General features: G+C 47.9%; 1 pseudogene; it reads right to left on the reverse strand.

Annotated features, from left to right (window-relative positions):
- Positions 1-426: 426 nt before the first annotated feature.
- On the reverse strand, positions 427-736 carry LOC108301952 (annotated as a pseudogene).
- Between the last annotated feature and the right edge of the window lie 18,382 nt (positions 737-19,118).

Consider the following 19,118-nt stretch of genomic DNA (forward strand, 5'->3'; position numbering starts at 1 on the left):
ACTTGGATTTGAAGACTTTAGAAGTGTCGATGCAGATGGCCCTTTTGGTTTCTTCAATAGGTTTGAGCTGTTGACTTAGCGTGTGGGCTGTCAGAAAGGCCCTGCCAGGGACCACTCTTCTCAGAATTTAGGAAGAGATTTCAAAAAGACGAAACCTAATGAATGAGCCTTTTCTGACCATCTACTATAGATGAAGTGGTTTACTTACGTTATCTCATTTCATGATCACAGTAGATATTTTGCATTGGAATTAGTTTTTTTTTGTTTTGTTTTGTTTCAAAGCACTTTTAATTCTTTGGGGTGAGCCCCGCAGGAATAAAAAAACACCAAGAAAGGGTAACCTCCCTGCCACCCAGCCTCTGGGAGTGGCCAGGGGAAAGGAGGCTACCTGAGAGGTAGGAAGCACAAGAGGGACTCACTGTGGACTCAGAGCAAGAGGAAGCCATGGGTGCTGGGAGCTGCGGGCACTGCAGGAGGAAACGCAAACGCGGTGGCGCTGGCTCCAGGTGCACAGGCGAGGGGCAGGAGGGCTGGACACAAAGCCACAAAGCTACTTGGTTCCTCCTTCTTATCGTTTGCCTTTTTCTGCTTATGCTGCTTGATCTCTGAGTCTCTCTGCAGCAGCAGCAGAAAGCCCGTCACCTTGGTGCTTCCTCTTAACTGAGTCGCTCTGCTTTTTCATATTCTTCTGGCCGGCAAGATCATGCTGGTTACTGTGGGTCACGGTGAGGGCCATGGCTTGGACCTGCCTCTGTTGTATCACCTCATTCTGTCAGGATTAAATCATTCTTTAAAATTTTTGACCCTGCGTTCAGCCAAGGAATTATGGTTTTAGTGATATAAAGTGACTAGCTGGTAAGTGGTAAAAGGAGGATTTGAACCTTAGTCTACATGACTTGAAAGCCTACATGCTTTCCTCTAACTCTTGCACAGAGGATTGGCAGAGTGGAGGGGGTGGTGACTATGCTGCTGTCAGGGCTGGCCCCAACTAAGATGAAGCTCAGTTAATTACGGTTGCCCAATCTGCTTGAATCTGGGGGCAGGGGAGTGTAAAGGTGAGAGGGGGCAGGGGTACAGGGGTTCTCTTCCTCAGCCCACACATATTTCATTTCCATTTAATAAATTTGAGCATCCGCTGTATGTCAGGCATGATCCTAAGTGTTGGGGACAGAAAGAAGGCCCCAGTATAATGCCTGCTCATAATAAAGCAGATCCGAATGCAGCAAACTCTGACCTCATGAGTGAAGCAGAATGGCCTTACTGTGAATATGCTTATGAATAATGCACAGATAACTTTCTAGTCATTTCTGAGTCCAGAAAGCAGTCACTTTTCGATAGAGGACACTGATCTTGGCAACTGATCCTGGGAAACACTTTTAAATGAGCCTAGATAACCTGGACAGATTCGCCATTGGGTACAGATGTTTATTTTTTTAAATTTCAGCATGCTGACTAATTCTGCATTTACTAATAAAGAAAGTAAGTGGATTCAGGGGACCAGATAGTGACTGGATTCTTCCCAGCCAGGCACCACCGAAGAGGCAGTATCTCCATGGGGTTTGTTGGCCATTTCTAAAGCGGTGGGATGTGCACGAGGTCTTTAGCTATCCATCCTGTTTCAAGGCTGGCCTGGGATGAAGGAAGGATGGAAGGGATGATTGGGACCAGGTCAGGAGGCAGAGTTCCAGGGAACCACCCACTGTTCAAAAGTTCCTTTTTCTAACCTTTAGTGGCGCTTTAACCTCCATTTTGACCACTGCTGCTTTGTTTGCCTGGTTGCTGGATCTAGGCTCTCAGAGCTTGTCTTCAACATGGGAAGCCAATAATGAAATACTGATGTCCACCAGATTGCTGGCCAAGGGAGTCCACATGTGAAGGAGGTCCATTTGGGACACCAGTACCGTCTAGGGGGTGTCTAGCCATCACTATGCCATCACTAGACTACAAATAAACTAAAGAGACAGGCAATGTCATGCATTTCTGTAGCCCCTGTCCCAGCTGGGCACACAGTGCATAGCACTTAGTAGGCAGTCAGTAAAGGGTAATGAGAGGAATTGGATTTTTGGCTGCCCACAGAGTCTGTTTGTCTGTCCTCAGTACTCAATGCTGGTTGGAAAAACCACCACCGACCAGGCCAGGAAAACCTTTAGACTTTCCAGGGGTTCAGGCCACTGCTATTTCCTCCCTACCCAGAAAAGTGCAGGTTAAGCCACAATCACTGGGCAAAGCTCATAGCCTCTGATGCTTGACCCACCCTGTCTGGGAGAAACGAAGTCCCTTCTGACTCAAGTTCCCACCAGCAAAGAGACAGTGACATTCCTGTGGCCACCAATTCCTTCCTCCTCATCCCCCACAAGACTCAACAACCCTTGCTTTTATGACCCAGCCCCTGATACTAGATAAGTCAGGGAAGGTTGAGGGCAGGAGGGTAAGACTGAAATCCACCCAACCAGATTTCTTGAATTGGATATACAGAGGTCAGCAGAAAGATGACCATGGCAATATTATTCAATCCAGACCCTGCTGTTGGCCCATCCTGAAAACTCTTGATGCCAGTGAGAGAGTTTTTCCTAGTCTGATGTTTTGATGGAAAGTCTTGGCTACATTGGTACCCAACAATGGTGTCCCAAAGCTTCCAAGAGAGATGTTTTTCTCTATTCCCTTGGCGCCAAAGGGTCATTCGAAGTCCTCATCATGCAGAGTCTCCTCTTTCCAGAAGGATGAGAGCCATGAAGATGTTGGAGCTGGAGAAAGACTTGTTTTCTTTGAACTGCAACAGGAGAAAGACCTCAACTTGCAAGTTCTAGAAGATGCCTGAGGACTTTAGAATTTCCTTTTAGCAATAAGCTGTTTAAAAAGAAGACAGAGAACGACCTGTCTCTTTTAGTGGTAGCGTCTCTTATGTTTACTGTATGTTTATTGAATGCTTGAGATTGTTAACATAGTGATGACATGATGGATTCCAGAAGACTACTTTCTAGAAGGTATGAGTGTATTTGGAAGGGTGGGTCATTCTGGGAGAGATACCTGAATAAGAAAGAAGGCAGAGGGGATAACCTAAAACCTGAATCCTGTAGGGTTTGGCCATTCAGTGACTCTGTACATGATGTTCACCTTTGTTCTGCAAATGAGCCAAGAATTAATGGTGTCCCTCAGACTGTGCAGAGGGCTGTTGGAAGAAACCAACATAAGACAGACCAGTTTCCAGGATGCTATTAAGGAAATTACATGACTGCAGTGTAGAACAGGCCTAGATATTAGCTCTAAAATACCAGGCCTAGATATTATCTTTAAAATAGTTTAGCTCTAAGTTAGCTAAATCACCAGCTACCATTTCTGAGATTCTCACCATAACCCTGAGATAGGTATTATCATACCTTACCTTTACAGATGAGGAATAAAGTTCAGAAAAGCTAATTAATTTGTTCAAGATTGCATAGCAATTACATAGCTGGGCTGGGATTCTAAACTTAAGTCTGGCTGTTCCCAGAGTTTGAGTTTCTAACCACTGTGCTATATAGAGTTTCCAGTGTAGAGGAAAAAGCCTGGGATTGGAATGTCGTTATATACTCAAATTTCAGCCCTACCACTTACTATCTCTGTGACTTTGGGCAACTGCTGAAGCATCAATGAGACTCAGTGTCCTCATTCATAAAATGGGGACAATAACCGTAACCTTGTTAGCAGTTGGGAGAACAAAACAAGGTAAAGAAAAAAGTCTCCTAGCAGAGAGACTGCCATGTGATGACGCTTCAGCAGCAGCCACTCCTGGTTATTTTAATAGATTGGAAGCTCGCTGGGAAAGAGGCAATGTCATTGTGCCTTCATAAGTTAGCACAGTGCTGGCCAAGTTCTGGCCTGTAGTAGGCCCATTCTAACCCTTAGTTGGATAAATGAAAGGTGAAGAAGTTAGATTTCACTAAAGTCTGGTAAATCTACTTTGGGTAACTTAAACCAGAGAGAAGCTAGCCATGGGTAGAGTAGGACTTTTGATGACTGGAATCATCAAACCCCCCAAGTAGAGGAAGAGAGAGGGCTGAGTTGGTGCAGAACTCTCTACAGCTATGGAAAAAGATCTTCAGGGGATAGATAGGAAAATATCTTCCTTACACAGGGTATATTAGTCTGTTCTCATGCTCCTATGAAGAAATACCTGAGACTGGGTAATTTATAAAGAAAAGACTCACAGTTTAATTGACTCACAGTTCCACATGGCTGGGAAGGCCTCAGGAAATGTATAATCATGGCAGAAGAGGAAGCAAACATGTCCTTCTTCACCTGGTGGCAGGAGAGAGAAGTCCTGTGTAAAGGGGGAAAAGCCCCTTATAAAACCATCAGATCTCATGAGAACTCACTCACTATCACAAGAACAGCATTCGGGGAATGTCTCTATGATTTGATCACCTCCCATGAGGTCCCTCCCATGACACATGGGGATTATGGGAACTACAATTCAAAATAAGATTTGGGTGGGGATGCAGAGCCAGAGCATATCACAGTGGGTCATGGAAAAGGTCAGCATTCACGAGCTGACCCAGAAGAGATGTCTTGAGCCTTAGCAGTTTAGGAATCAAGTTTGGAGTTGGGGGAAGAGTTGACCAAGAATACCACTTAAGCAGTAGCATCATTATGAATTTCTTTGAGCTAAGGAGACAGGTTAGCTCCTATCTGGGATGGGTGGGGACGTTTCTTCAAGGTGAGAAGCAGTGACATGTCCCATGTCCCCATCCAAGGGTCTGAAAACTTGGATTGTAGTTCCACTGAAGTTCAGTGAAGGCCCAGAATAATAACCCCTAGTAATGTGTGAGATTTTTTTAACTCTAGTTTCTTCCATTGTCTGCTTACCTGTGTATAGTCCTTATGGCAAAGCAATAGTTAGTCAATTTTTAAAAATAAAGCCTCTTAAAAAGAGGGATCTATTTAGGAAAGCCAATGTACCATTGTTGTCTTGGAAAGGGAGTCAATTTTGAGTCAGACAGAATGGTTTTGAATTCGAGACATCTAGAACATTTCCTTAACTTTTTTGGTCCTCAGGTTCCTTATGTGTGGAGTGGGGATGACTAACACCTATCTCAGTGGGTGGTTTTGAAACAATTGTAAGTATCAGCATGTATCTGGCATATGGTAGATGCTTAGAAAATGCTCGCCTTGGGTGTTTGTCCAGAGACTAATTGGTGGGTACAAAGGACCCTATGTCCTTATCTATTGAAAAATCAAAGGGAAGATTTTTTTTTTTTTTTTTTGAGACGGAGTTTCGCTCTTGTTACCCAGGCTGGAGTGCAATGGCGCGATCTCGGCTCACCGCAACCTCCGCCTCCCGGGTTCAGGCAATTCTCCTGCCCCAGCCTCCTGAGTCGCTGGGATTACAGGCATGCGCCACCATGCCCAGCTAATTTTTTGTAGTTTTAGTAGAGACGGGGTTTCACCATGTTGACCAGGATGGTCTCGATCTCTTGACCTCGTGATCCACCCGCCTCGGCCTCCCACAGTGCTGGGATTACAGGCTTGAGCCACCGCGCCCGGCCTGGGAAGATTATTTTAATAGAAATGTAGGTGGTAGCAGCTTGGAAAGAGAAAGGATGACATACCTGACGTTTGGGAGACAAAACAGAACTAGGGATTTAGCAGACCCTAAGCCTCTAAGCTTCTGACAGTACAGCCCTCCATTTAAGAGGGATGGTTCTCTCTCTCTCCCTTCCTCTCTCTCTCTCTCTCTCCCTCTCTCTCTGAGAAAGGGTCTCACTCTGTCTCCCAGGCTGGAGTGGAGTAGCGGGATCATGGCTCACTACAGCCTCAACTTCCAAGGCTCAGGTGATCCTCCCACCTCAGCCTCCCAAGTAGCTGGAACAACAGGCATGTACCACCACACCCAGCTAAATAAAGGACGGATAGTTCTTAGCCCTGGCCACACATCAGAACCACCAGGGGAGCTTTGGAAAAGACCCACACCCAGGCTCCCCTCCAGGTCAGAATCTCTGCAGACGGTGCCTGGCATCCTTTTTATTGATTGATGGATGATTTTAGTGTGTAGCCTGGTTTAAGGATGCTATCCAGAGGTGAGGGATGGACACGATGATCTCTCAAATAATCTTTGAACATGTAGCTCAGAAAAGAGCGGTAGTTCAAACTTTTCTTTAAGAAATAACCAGAAAGGGAGAGAAGGACAATCATATACCTCCCAGGTGATCAAGGGGCATAATCTAAAACAGCCCACTCAAGACAAAGTCTCACATTTGATGTTAACAAATCATGCAAAGTTTGCATTTTATTTTTACCAAATATTCACTTTTATTTCAATAGAATTCCCTGCCTCCTCAAAGCTCCTTGAGGAAAAATGGTGCTCTAGACCCACCATGCTTCTCTGGGGTTTTATAACCCCCTAGCAGTCCCAACTTGAGCAGCACAGTTTTAGGCATTCACCTTGGCTGGTTAGGTCCTCAGCCACCGGAGGGAGAGCTCAGAGAGCCGCCTGTTTGCGTCTTAGGAAAGCTCCTTGGCTGTAGGTTTCCCTGGGGCAGGAGCTGACATACCCATCTCCCTGTGTCTTTTGCTGCAGCTTCTTGGGGGGCACTGTTGCTTCTTCCACAACTTTCCTGCTGGGAAAACTGCCAAATGGCTCCCAGCCAGGCTGCTTGGTAAGATTTGTGAAGAAATAAATTCCTTTCCCAATCCCTATGAGGTTGTAGTTCTAAGGGAATTTGCAAGAATAGAAATTGTTTTGAACTTCAATCAAGATACAGAAAGATTCACTCCCTCCCCCATCTCCTACTTCTTAAATTTCCAGTCACTTTGAGAAACACACCCTGTGGGAGAATTTGCTTCTCCCCCATCTGCCTGCTGCAGCCAGCCTCACAAGAAGTTCTCAAACTTCACCACCTTAAAGCATTTCTATCTGGCCTGCTACATATTTTTCAGACCTACCCATCTCTCCATTGGCCCCTCTTTCTCCAGCTCCCCATTTCATCAGCTTCAACAAAACGGCATCTTCCAGGAGCAAATGTGTTCTGGTTTAAGATACCACTGGGGTATGGGGTATAGAATTAGAAGGAGGTGACTTCAGCTGAGAGTGGTGGCCAACTCCTGTAATCCCAGCAGTTTGGTAGGCTGAGGTGGGTGGATCACAAGGTCAAGGGATGGAGATCATTTTGGCCAGCATGGTGAAATCCTTTCTCTACTAAAAATACAAAAATTAGCTGGGTGTGGTGGCGCATGCCTGTAGTCCCAGCTACTTGGGAGGCTGAGGCAGGAGAATCGCTCGAACCCAGGAGGTAGAGGTTGCAGTGAGCTGAGATCGTGCCACTGTACTCCAGCCTGGTGACAGAGCAAGACGCCGGTCTAAAAAAAAAAAAAGAAAGAAAGAAATGATGCCTTCTTTCTGGAGAACTAGACTAGAAGAGGGAATGAATATTTTTTAAGGGTCTAGAGTAGGTCCTCTACCTACATTATTTCAATCTTTTAAATCAATTCATCATTTGAATCTTTGGTGAACTGAGATTTGAACACAAGCCCAGCACCTGGCATATGGTGCACATGAATGAATGAAGGGATAAGCGAATAAATGATGGATGGAGTAAATTGGGACCAAAGTCAGGGTTCTTTTGACTATCACCTGCCTGAGGGCCACCAGGAGCTGCTGTCAGTGATCCCTCTCAGGGAAATATACAGAGAGGTTCTCCCGGGCTTCTCACAGACACTGCCAGCCCCTCACCATCCACGCTTCTCTTGCTGTCAAGCCTCCCTTCTCACCAATGGCAGAAAGGAGTGGCCCCTAGGCCCTCAGAATTTGCCATGAGACTTGCATCACAACCCATGCTTGTCTGAAAGAGTCAGCTGTCCCCACCTGGGAATGCGAGTTGAAACAGAGCTCTCCCAGAAAGCCTCAGCTCCAAAAGATCTGCTCCTGGGGTCTCCATGTGGCATCCAGCTTTATACTGCAAGGGAGTCATAGCAGGCTCCACCCCGCCTACTGCAACAAGCCTGTCTTACCCTGTCCTCTCTGTCTCCCAGAACCAGGTTTCCATGAAAACCAAACCTGGAGGGTACACAAGAAGAAGACTTTTCCTATTTCTCCTTTTTTCTTTCTATATTCTTGCCCCATTCTTTGACCTTGGCCCTGGTTTGTACTGATATTACTGAAGGAGCAGCTCCCCCAGCTCTGCACCCATGCTTAGGACATTGTAGATAGCAGTTTGATAAACTGCATTGAGTTGACAGCTGCCAGACACACCATCTTGCCTCATCAGGAGGGAAGAGAGCCTCAGGCATGACTAGGAAGGGAGCCAAGGAGGAGGCAGTGAGGGTGGGAGGGAGCAGGGAGAGGGAGGCGCTTCTCTAAGTCGAAAAGGCCTTGGTCTGTAGCTGGCTACTGTGGATTTGTAGGAGAACAGATTAGTTCATGTTCAATTAGTGAGATTTGACATGAACAAGTGCTATTATTTGGAAGGAAATAAAGGATTGAAAAGTTAGTAGCTGGGAGATGTTCTTGCCTAGTCATACCGTCATCCTTAGAGACCGGGGTTTGCAACCCTAGGCTGGGAGCCCCATGGAGGCTCAGAGATGTGTGGGAGTACCATCAGCCAGCATTATAAGCGAGTGGAAGAAGTGACTGGGGTGCAGGCACAAAGTTGATGCTTTAATTGGTGTCCTCTCTGCTGTGTGAGGCCCTCTTCTAACGTAACATAGGAAGGGACGGGAAGGAGCACCAGCTGGCTGTAGGTAAAGACAAGTCAGATTGTGTTCCTATTCTTTCTTGTTTCTTTCATGTTTATTTCCCCCCCACCCCCCACCACTTCCTCCTCTTTCTTTTTTTTTCCTCCCCATAGTCTTCCCTCTTCTGGCTTTAAGCTAGATGCCATTCCAACTACAGAGGGCCACCTCCGACAAACCCTCTCCTCTCTTCTGTGTTCTGTATACAGAGATGAGTGTGTGTGTGTGTGTGTGTGTGTGTGTCTTTTCACATGCGTAGGGGCGGGTGATGGGGCCAGCAGTTTGACCGGCTTGTACTGGCTCCCTCTCCTTTCCCACAAAACCTCATCTAGACTCCTGCCCATGCCATGATGGAGGCAACCACATGGCAGCCATTGAGTTTGGCACAGTCCTCAGCTGCCAGCAGCTTCTCATGAAGCCTTGGTACCTCCGAGGCCTGGGGGAAATGCAAGGAGACACGAAGGAGCCATCACCTAAGGCCCGTGGCATCCGGGAGTTGACTGGGCTTGGCCACCAAGTACAGGGAACCTTGAGTGCTGCTGGCAGGGCGTCTGGCAGTTCTTGTGGAAACTGCAGTGCCAACCCAGGGCAAAGGAGCTCAGTGGCATGCACTCACTTCCTCTTTCAGCTTTGCAATTCAAAGGGGTCACCTGGTTCAATTTATCTGGGATCATTAGGGCCTGTGACCTCAGAAGCAGCAAGGCAGCTGATCCAGAGGTTGATGACCAGAGGCCTATTAGACCTCTGTGCCCTGAGGGGGCACAGGGGGATGGACGTAGGAGAGCTAAGGACTCCTCCTCCTTGGCAGTCTAAGAAAATAGCCTTTACCTGATGAGTCAGGAACAGCATCACACTGCCCTGTCTGCTCAGCCCTGCTGGGATCTTTTTGTAAAGTATAAAACCCAGTGCAATCAGTGGAGGAGGCCTGGGTACCAGTTCCAGAGTGCTGAGAGCAGCGATGATTCAGCCACCCCTCCTCCCCGTGGTGCATATCTATCGACCAGGCCCTGGCTCCCCTCCTTAGCCCTGCTTCTCCAGGGACCCACCTGAAGGGAGGCAGGAGAGGAGACCAGCTTGGAGCTCAGCTAGGCAGGAGGAGCCAGGGAGTGTGGTACACTATTAACTAGCCCAAAGCAAATCCTGCCTGCATAATGCATGATGGCCGCTGCCTCCACAGCCTCCCACTCCCGCCGGCCTGCTGCCTGCTATTGTCTCTGGAGCCTGTCTCGCCTTTATCTGAGCCCTAATGAAGCACTGCTGTGTATGAAGAGGCTAAGTGCTAATAGAAACTCATCCTATTCACTGATAATCCCCTATTACCTGAGATGGGCCAATTAGGAACTCTCAGGCGCATTTGCTTACTGCGGAGGGGGCTCCATGTGGGCGCTGTGTGCTCCTGAGCACCACAGCCTGTGGGCACATCAGTGTATGCATGGGTAACATATGCCCATGCAGTTTGGCAGCAACACTGACCCAGGAGGCTGAATTCAACCATATGTAGTGAAGCATGGCTGCAATATGCTTGTGTGGGAAAGTTAAGGCAAGCTGCCCCCAGTCCTTCTCATTTTAGAGGAATGAGTTAACTGGCGCTTATTTATTTGTAAATAATCAAAAACCAAAAAGCCAAACAACCTGCAGAGGGTGCTCCACGTGGGAACTGTGTGCTCCTGAGCCATGACTTTAAACAGTGCAAAGACGCCCACAGAGATAGACATTTCTATCTCTTATTGAGGTGAAATCCACATAACATACAATTAGCCATTTTAGAGCGCACAGTCCAGTGGCATTTAGTGTACCCCAAAGTTGTGCAGCCACCACCCCTCTCTATTTTCTTTTTTTATTTTTAGAGATGGGGCTTCTCCATGTTGGTCAGGCTGGTCTCGAGCTCCCAGCCTCAGGTGATCCACCCACCTCAGCCTCCCAAAGTGCTGAGATTACAGGCATGAGCCACTCCGTTAAGCTTTTGAGGAAATATATTTTTTATTTGACCCTCATAGCATCTCCATGAGGTAGAAAGAACAGATATTAAAGAGAATGCATATTAAGCATGCAGCTCATCACCTAGCACATAATATGTACTCAATAAACTAAAAATTGTTATTATTGTCAGATGCAGAAACTGAGGCTTAGAATGGAAGTGACTTGCTTAAGCACAGTCTAAGTAGCAGATATCAGAACTAAATGAAAAGCTTCCAATTCCTAGCCCATAAGGCCAGTCTTCTTGGAACTCAGGCCATAGCTTTTTTCCCGAAAACAGCCCTTGTAGGATAAATTTTCCCATGGGCTGGGGGTCTAACCCATTCTGGCCCAGGGAAAACAGACAGGACAACTGAGCAGAGAGTCCTTCCATCCAGTCCTCTAATGGTCCTGCCTTCTTCCAATGCCCTGGCCGCTGCAGGCGTGCCAGCAGATAGAGAGTGGCATGGATTGTAACTGACTGCTGGTTGAGCTGTCACTCCTAGCTCCTGTCCTCCCTCCAGAGCCCCTCACTTTCCTGCCTTGTGGGTGCATCTGCAGAAGTAGCTGCATTGAGTCTCCCCTGCGGCAGCCCGGGGTGGGTGTGCGCTGGAGGTTCTCCGCTGCAAAAGGATCCTTCTGCTTGTCTCTCTCCATCTGGGAGCGTGGGGAGCATCTCATATCAGTGTTGCCACAGGGACTTGACCCGTTGCCCTTGCTTCAGAGGGCAGGATCTGCAGACCAGAGGTGTTAAGGGACTTTCCAGAAGTCAGGCAAGGGAATGATGGCTCAATTTCCTGGCAGGAGCCTTCTGACTACTCCCTGTTCTCTTACTCTCCCCGGTTCCTGTCTTATCTATCCTCTGATACTGAAAGCAGGCATGTAGACTCCTGGTGAAGAGAGGGGTCACAAACTCAGACGGGAAGGCACGACAAGAAGCCACGTGGCTTGCAGCTCCCTCTAGGCAAGATTAGGCTAAACTCCTGTGGGTCTTGCTGACCCCTGCAGTATAGCAGAGATGTCTCTGGTAGGAGGAAGAAGGGAGAAGTTGTGGATAGGCTATTCTGGAGGACCTGGATAATTATTGCTTTGTTTCCTTAACCACCCATGATCCCAGCCTTTGGGTCTACCTTCTGATCGCCCCTTCTCCCTCCCTTCTTGTTAAAAGTCTATGGTTCAACTGCTTTTAAAAAAGTGTCAGCCACTCTCAGCTTTTATGCTTCTGAAAACGTCAAGACCAGTTAAGAGTTGTGTGTTGTGTTTTGTTTTGACGTCTCTAAAAAAAGTGATGGAAAAGAGCCCTGGAGAGGCTTAGCTTCAGGGAAAGCCTTAGAGAAAGGAGCGCAGGGGGTTCCCCCAGCACATATACAGACAGGCTTCCCTCTTTTTACTGCTGCCTCTAATGATTCTTTTTTTTTTGAGACAGAGTCTTGGTCTGTCACCAGGCTAGGGTGCAGTGGCACGATCTCAGCTCACTGCAACTTCTGCCTTCCGGGTTCAAGCAATTCCCCTGCCTCAGCCTCGCGAGTAGCTGGGACTACAGGCATGTGCTACCACACCTGGCTAATTTTTTATATTTTAGTAGAGACGGGGTTTCCCCACGTTGGCCAGATGTTTTCCACCTCCTGACCTTGTGATCTGCCGCCTTGGCCTCCCAAAGTGCCGGGATTACAGGTGTGAGCCACGGTTCCTGGCCCAAAGATTCTTAATGTCACAGTGGTTGAATTGGGATGCATGTTCCAGTCATGGCCTGGCCTGGGGTAGTGGTTACCTTGGGAAGGAGGAAAGAGAGAGTGATTGGCAGGCGGCACCTGGGAGGCAGGCAGTATTCTATTCCTTGACCTACGTGGTGTTTATGTGGGTTGTGCTGCTTTTCTTGAGCTATACATTTGTGTTTGTGCATTGCTATATGTGTGTTATCATACTTCACAATGAAAAATTTAAAGAGAAAGAAACTTCGCTTAAGAGGCAGAATATTTGGATTCAGTCGTGGCTCTTCCAGTTATTTGTCATGAGATCACAGGATAATCACCTTAATGTCCCTGATCCTCCGCTTTCACATCTATAAAATGAGATCAAAAAGCCTTAAAACTCTGACCACGTGTGGTGGTTCATGCCTGTAATCCCAGCGCTTTGGGAGGCTGAAGTGGGAGGTTCGCTTGAGCCCAGGAGTTCCAAGGCTGCAGTGAGCTTTGATGGCACCACTGCACTCCAGCTCGGGTGACAGAGCAAGACTCTGTCTCTAAAAAACAAATAAAAGCATGGTTCACATGTGAAATATGATTTTATTTTTATGGAGGGCCAGATAAAGTTGGGGATCAGCAGGAGGGTAAATGCTGCTGATGGGAACGGGGCCAGCCGCGGTGCTCCAGGTGTGGAGAACGGGAGTGTTAGTTTCCTAGAGCTGCTGGAACAAATGACCACAAACTGGGTGACTTCAAGCAGAAATGTATTTTCTCACTGTTCTGCAGGCTAGAAGTCTGAAATCGAGACATGGGCAGGGCCGCTTTCTCTGAGCTTTCAGGAAGGGCTCCTTCCTCACTTCTCCCTAGCGTCAGGTGGCTCCCAATAAATCTCGGTGTTTCTGGCCCCGTGGCTGCCTCACCTCAGCCTCTGCCTCTGTCTTCACGTAGGCTTCTTTGTGTCTCTTTCAACCCAATCCTGCCTCTTTTTTCTTTATAGACACCACACCCTAATCCAGTAGGACTTCATCTTAACCTGATTACATGTGCAAAGACCCTATTTCCAAATAGGGTCACATTCACAAGGGGCTAGCACTTCAACCCATCTTTCTGGGACACACAATTCAACTTACTACCATGGTGTTCTGGGTAGGGAGACAGGACATCCAGATTCAGATGCCACTTCTACCACTTTGTGGCCTTGAGTACTGGCTTCTCAACTTCGAGGAGAAAGTAAGTAGGTAATTAAACTTTGCTTAGTGACTGCAGTGTGATGGAAGGGTGTTGTGAAGTTGGTGGCGTCTTTCTGTTTTACAGATAAGGAGACTGATCTGGGAAGGGGCACAAAGGCAACCCAAGCATATGGCTGGTAAGAAGGGCTTCCTGGAGCAGATAAGAAGGGTGATGGGTTTCAGCCCAGCTGGATTTCAAATTTGACATAGTAAAAGCCTTATGATTTCATAAAATACCAGAGGGTTGATTCCTGGTTCCCAAGTGAATCAGAGCATGGGAGATTAAACAAATAAACTGTAGTTGAAACCAGAAACCAAGACTTGTACTTGCCTTGGGGACATGATTCAGACTGCTAGAGCTCTGAGACAGGATGCACGACTATGTCATTCCCTCTGGGCAGTGGCCAGTGCGGCACAGAGCCCTGCTCTGGACGTGCGATGTGGACAGTGAGGGACAGGACAGATTCAAATCTCTGCTCGATCTGCAACTGCAGTGGTCCACAGCAACGCTGCTGTGCCTTGACCCCGATGGAGCATGAATACGTTCCCATCTTGGATTGTCTGTGGGTGGCCAGCCCGTCCACCTGTCCTCTACAGTCTGAGAGACCCCCAGAAACTCCATCTGCTGAGCGTGCAGCACAGCCTACAGCCCAGGCACTGTCTGAATGTGAGCACTGTGCTAGGGATGCAGAGGAGGGATGGGTTTTCCCACTCTGCGGAATTGGTCCTGTATCTGGGAGACATTCCCTCTTCTGAACCCTCTGGCCAGCTCCTTCTCAGGGGCCCAGCTCTCCACCGGGTAAGGATTGATCTTTTGCCCCAGCCCTTTTACGGGGCCACAGCTGCAGCTGCCAACAGTTCTGGTCACAGCTCCAGGTGCAGGGGAAAGGAAAAAAGCAGTGGTGTTTGCTCATTTAACAGCTTTGAATAGAGCCTTTCAGAAGGGCCTTTGCTTGGCTGGCTGGCTGGTGGCCAGCAAAAACTGCTGCCAGGTACAGCAACAGCCTTGGAGAAGTTGTCAATTCCAGCCTTTTCCTTTCAACAGGCCAGCCACCTAGGGAAGACTAAAGATGTCCCAGGGTTTGCTCCCTCCCATTTGGGCTACACTGGATGGGGCCAAGGGACAGCAGCTGGAGTCAGAATTCTACAGGGTCCCTTGGATCAGTGGCTCCCAAACTTGAGTCTGCCCAGGTCCACAGAGGGCAGTGGTTCTCAGACTGGAAATGCATCAGAATCACCTGAGGAGTTGCTGGCGCATTTCTAATGAGTACTCAGGTGTGTCTGTGGTGAGGGATCACACTTTAAGGACCACTGATCCAGGGAGTTATAAACACAGAGTCTTAGGACCTTATCTAGGAGATCCTTGGTTTGAATTGGATGGGGCCTAGGAATCTATATGTTACCAAGCTTGTGGGTGATTCTGAAACACAAGGCTTAAGAAACCAGTGCCTTTGATCTGCATTAAGTCAGTGTGTCCTGAAGACACACACACTCAGGGGGTTCTCAGGACGTGGGCTTTGGGCCCATTTAGGGCAAGGACAGTCAAGTATATATAGACATCTCTGTACTTAGCAGGAAGCAGCAGGAAAGCAGAGCGAAATGAGAGTTTATGTCTGAGTGGAAACTGAGACTGCCCCTAAGGTAGATGGAGATGATGTGCTTTGCTTTTCTAGCAGGTGAGAAATCAGATGTAGCTGGGGGTTCCGGTTATACCCTGGGACTTTGCCCAGCCAATCAGGGGATTATTTCCCCACTTTGGACTAAGAGTCAAATAAGAGTCCTGTACCTTTGCTCCTCAAAATTTCCCTCTTCCTAAAATGGATAGAGTAATGCAAGTCTTTGAGATTAGAAGGAAAAAAGGAATTTAAGTCACAATTAACAGCTTTGAGCTTCTTGCCACAGTGGGGAACAGCCTGATGAAATGGGGCAAGGTAGGGGAGGCAGGGGAAATGACGGCAGTCCTTGCAAGAGGTCCCAGCTGCAGGGCCTGGGAGGGGCCCAAATGGAAAAAGCAGGGACAGCAAATAGAATTCAGTTCCTATGCTGGGTGTCATGGATTGGTAGTGGCTGTCGGGAGTTCTGTGTCCAGGGGGATTTTAAATCTTGCTTTAGCAGAAAAAATAGGAAAGAGTGATGTGATCGATTAAGAATGGCTACCATGGGTGTCTAATTGAGATTTTCTATCCCTGGGCAAGAGCAGGAGGGCCAGGAGATGAAAGAGCTTCCAGAAACGGATCCAATGGGCGGAGCCTTCACTATAAGACTGGTAGAGAGGTCTAGGTCCTCATGGGATAAGGAACTGTGTAGGGCTGCCAGGCCCCACAGGGTCGTGGGGTGTCCCTTATGCTGTGCTGAGGTGCAGGATCCGAAGTAGAGAGACAGGACACTGAAGAACTGGTGAAGAGCATATGGACTTGGGGGGGCCACACTACCTATAAGCGGAGACTGGCAAGGCCCCGAACATGCAGAAGCGTCTGTATTTATTAGGTACAGGCAGAGGGAAGGGTCGTGAGGTCATCATCTATAGGTTTAGTGATAGGGCATACATAATCATGTGAGTCTCAAGCGAGGGGGCCGCCCGATATGTCACCTGGGCAGAGAGGTGGGCTGTGCACAGTAGGGGGCTGTGACATGCACAGTGGTAGAGGGTCGTGCACAGAAAAGGGGTCCACCCCTGTTAGGTCACCAAGGCAAGGAGGTGGGCTGTGTGCAACAGGTGTTGTGTGCAACACTTCTTATCTGGGGGCTGGAGACTTCAAAGGATTTCTAACAGAAGGATACTGTAAGCCAATGCAGTGGGAGCTGACAGACTTGTGCTCTTCTCTTAAGATATTTATGGGAGGATGATTTGAGCTAGCACAGAAGCGAGAAAATATTGACAGGGTGTATAGCCACCGTGACTAGGCACACCAGAGGGGTTTTTCTCCCTCGGTTATTTCCAGGATCTCAGGCCTGAGGCCTACTTTGCACAGGAACTGGATGCAAGATACTACAACTCCTTTATCAGGAGGAGAGGCTCTTGCTCCAAGCCTACCATGCAGCGTATGCCCTTTCAGGCAGGGATGCCACTGCCTGGGTCTGTGGTTCTTGTCCTGGTCTGGCTGTTTTCCCATGTACTGCTTCTGTTCTGTGACTGCTCTAGGCATTCCTCCTACTATAAACTACTATATGGTTATACAGAAGGATTATATAAATCAGCACTAAATGTGTCAGTACAGCTCCGACTACAATACCTGTATGATTATATAGAAAGATTATATGAAACTAAGTGTGATCATATCTATAAGCTAGATATAATAAGCAGTAAGTTATACTTCAGGCACTAATTCTATAAACTAATATATGATTATATATGAAGGATTATATAAAGGAAATAGCTGAGTAATAACACTATAAACCAAGATATTCTTCAGGCACTAATTGTGCCTGGGGTCTGGACCGTTCTTCCTTGGTGGTCATGGTGGGTGTTACCCACAGAACTGGGGCTCAAGAGCAAAACAGAAAAAAAAGTCAGTTATCAGACCTGGGGCCTGAAGTCAGAGGGGCATAAACAGGTAGGGGATGATGCACAGTCCCAGGGCACGGGTCTTGAGCACCTTCAATTCCTCCTGCACAGGACCAGGCTGGGGATGCAAGGACCGTACTGGTGGCTCCTGGTCACCTGGGATGGCTGCCTGCTGTGGCAACCTATTCTGACTCATTCTGGAAAGAATGCAGATTGGGTTCCTTGGAGCTCCAGGGTCCTGTTGGCAATGCTGACCTCTCCATCTAACCTCTTCTACTCAGGCTCTGCTGAGGGACTGGCCAGGCCTGGACAAGTCATTTGGGAAGTGTCTGTAATCAGAAGAAAAAGAAAATAGCAAGGATCTGGGAGATCCATTAACTTTTCCAGTCCGTGTCCTGACACCTGATTTTCCACCAGGGAAATTCACTGGATGCCTCTGCCTCCTTGACCTCTGTGGCCCTGGCTGGGCCTCCTGACTTTGTTGCTTCATCTCGTCCTTCAGAAGATGACCTTGCATCAACTCAGGCAAAGCTTAACACCCAAGATTTCCCACCCCAACTTCCAACCTCCTGTCCCTTGTGCAATCCCAGTTTCTGCTACAAGCCTGTGCACATTCCTATCTGAGGACAGAAGAGGTCGTGATGGGCTCACAATTAAGTTCCTGGAGTGCCAGCATGGAGCCAGTGAGTATGCAAGGCCTAAACAAATCCTGTGCAGCAGGCTGGGGCTGACGATCTGGCCTTAGGGTTTCTGGGCTCTAGACAGAAGTGGCTAAGAGAGGAAGCAATAGGGAGGCAGCCCCTTCTACCCTTCCACTCTCCTCAAATAACAAGACTATGGAAAGCAGCCTTTGACTGGTGCCCAAGACATGCAAATCAACCCCCTAGGAGCATTTCATCTTCCCAGGCTGGCTCTTAGAGAAGCCTCTTATTTTTTCTCCAGGGTCCCAGGGCCTTTGCCATTTTTCCTGTCCTGATCACTGTGCAACCACCATTTTATCCCAGTACCAGCGAGAAGTGGCCTTTCCAGGTCTTCTCCCTGGCTCCTCCATTTTCCAAAGCACAAGTACACAGGGTACTTTTCGTATGTCTCTATGCAGAAATAGATGTCTCTATGTAGATGTCTCTATGTAGACATAGACAGGAGAATACAGAATTGTAGGGAATGTCCTCAGAGAATTTATAAGCCCTTCGTACCAGGAAGAAAAGAGGAAGCAGGGCAGTGACTGACCCACAGTGACGTGGGAGGCCAGTGATGCCTCCAGGTCTCACTGTTCTTGGGGGTGCATCTGCTTCTCTTAACAAGACTGAAAAATCTTGTGAGCAGGTGCTGTGTCCATATATCTTCAAAGATCCACAAGGCCTTGTAGTGCCTGGCACATTGTATGTACTCAACAGATGTTTTGTTCCCTCATTTATTTTTTCCCACAACATTTATGGAGTGCCTCTATGTGCCAAGCATGGGGACTACCATGATAAACAGGGCTGTGGAGTGTCTGATTTCAAGGAACAATGACTAGAGGAAGATGTGAACGCCTATAATTGCAAAAGAAGATCAAAAGTCATGATAGACTCTGTTAGGGTGGAGAGTTAGCTAAGGCTTCCTAGGGAGACTTGAAGGGTCAGTAGGACCTTGTCAGGTGTTAATGAAGAGAAAGAATTAATGCAGACAAAGGGAACAGACTTTGCCATTCCTGGGAAGCGTGGAGGCACCCGCAGGAAGTTAGTACCTCAGTGACCAGACTGAAATGCAAATGGTAGAGGCTTTTCTTTCTCACAGTCTCTTCTCTGACCCCCTTCATTACCCTCCTCTTAGTGGGGAGGGCACTGGTGACAGGTGGGAACGACGGAGCTCAGCTCTCCTGTCCTCCTCCTCTCAGCTCTTATCCAGACCACCTCCCCCTTTCAACCCTCACACCTATTAAAAGAGGAGAAAGGACGACAGCACGGCATAACGGTGAAGAGCAGAGACTTTGGAGTCAGACTTTCTTCCCCCCCCCCCCTTTTTTTTTGAGACAGAGTATCGCTCTTGTTGCCC

This window comes from Cebus imitator, unplaced genomic scaffold (assembly GCF_001604975.1).
Source record: "Cebus imitator isolate Cc_AM_T3 unplaced genomic scaffold, Cebus_imitator-1.0 Scaffold38, whole genome shotgun sequence".
NCBI classification, from domain to species: Eukaryota; Metazoa; Chordata; class Mammalia; order Primates; family Cebidae; genus Cebus; species Cebus imitator.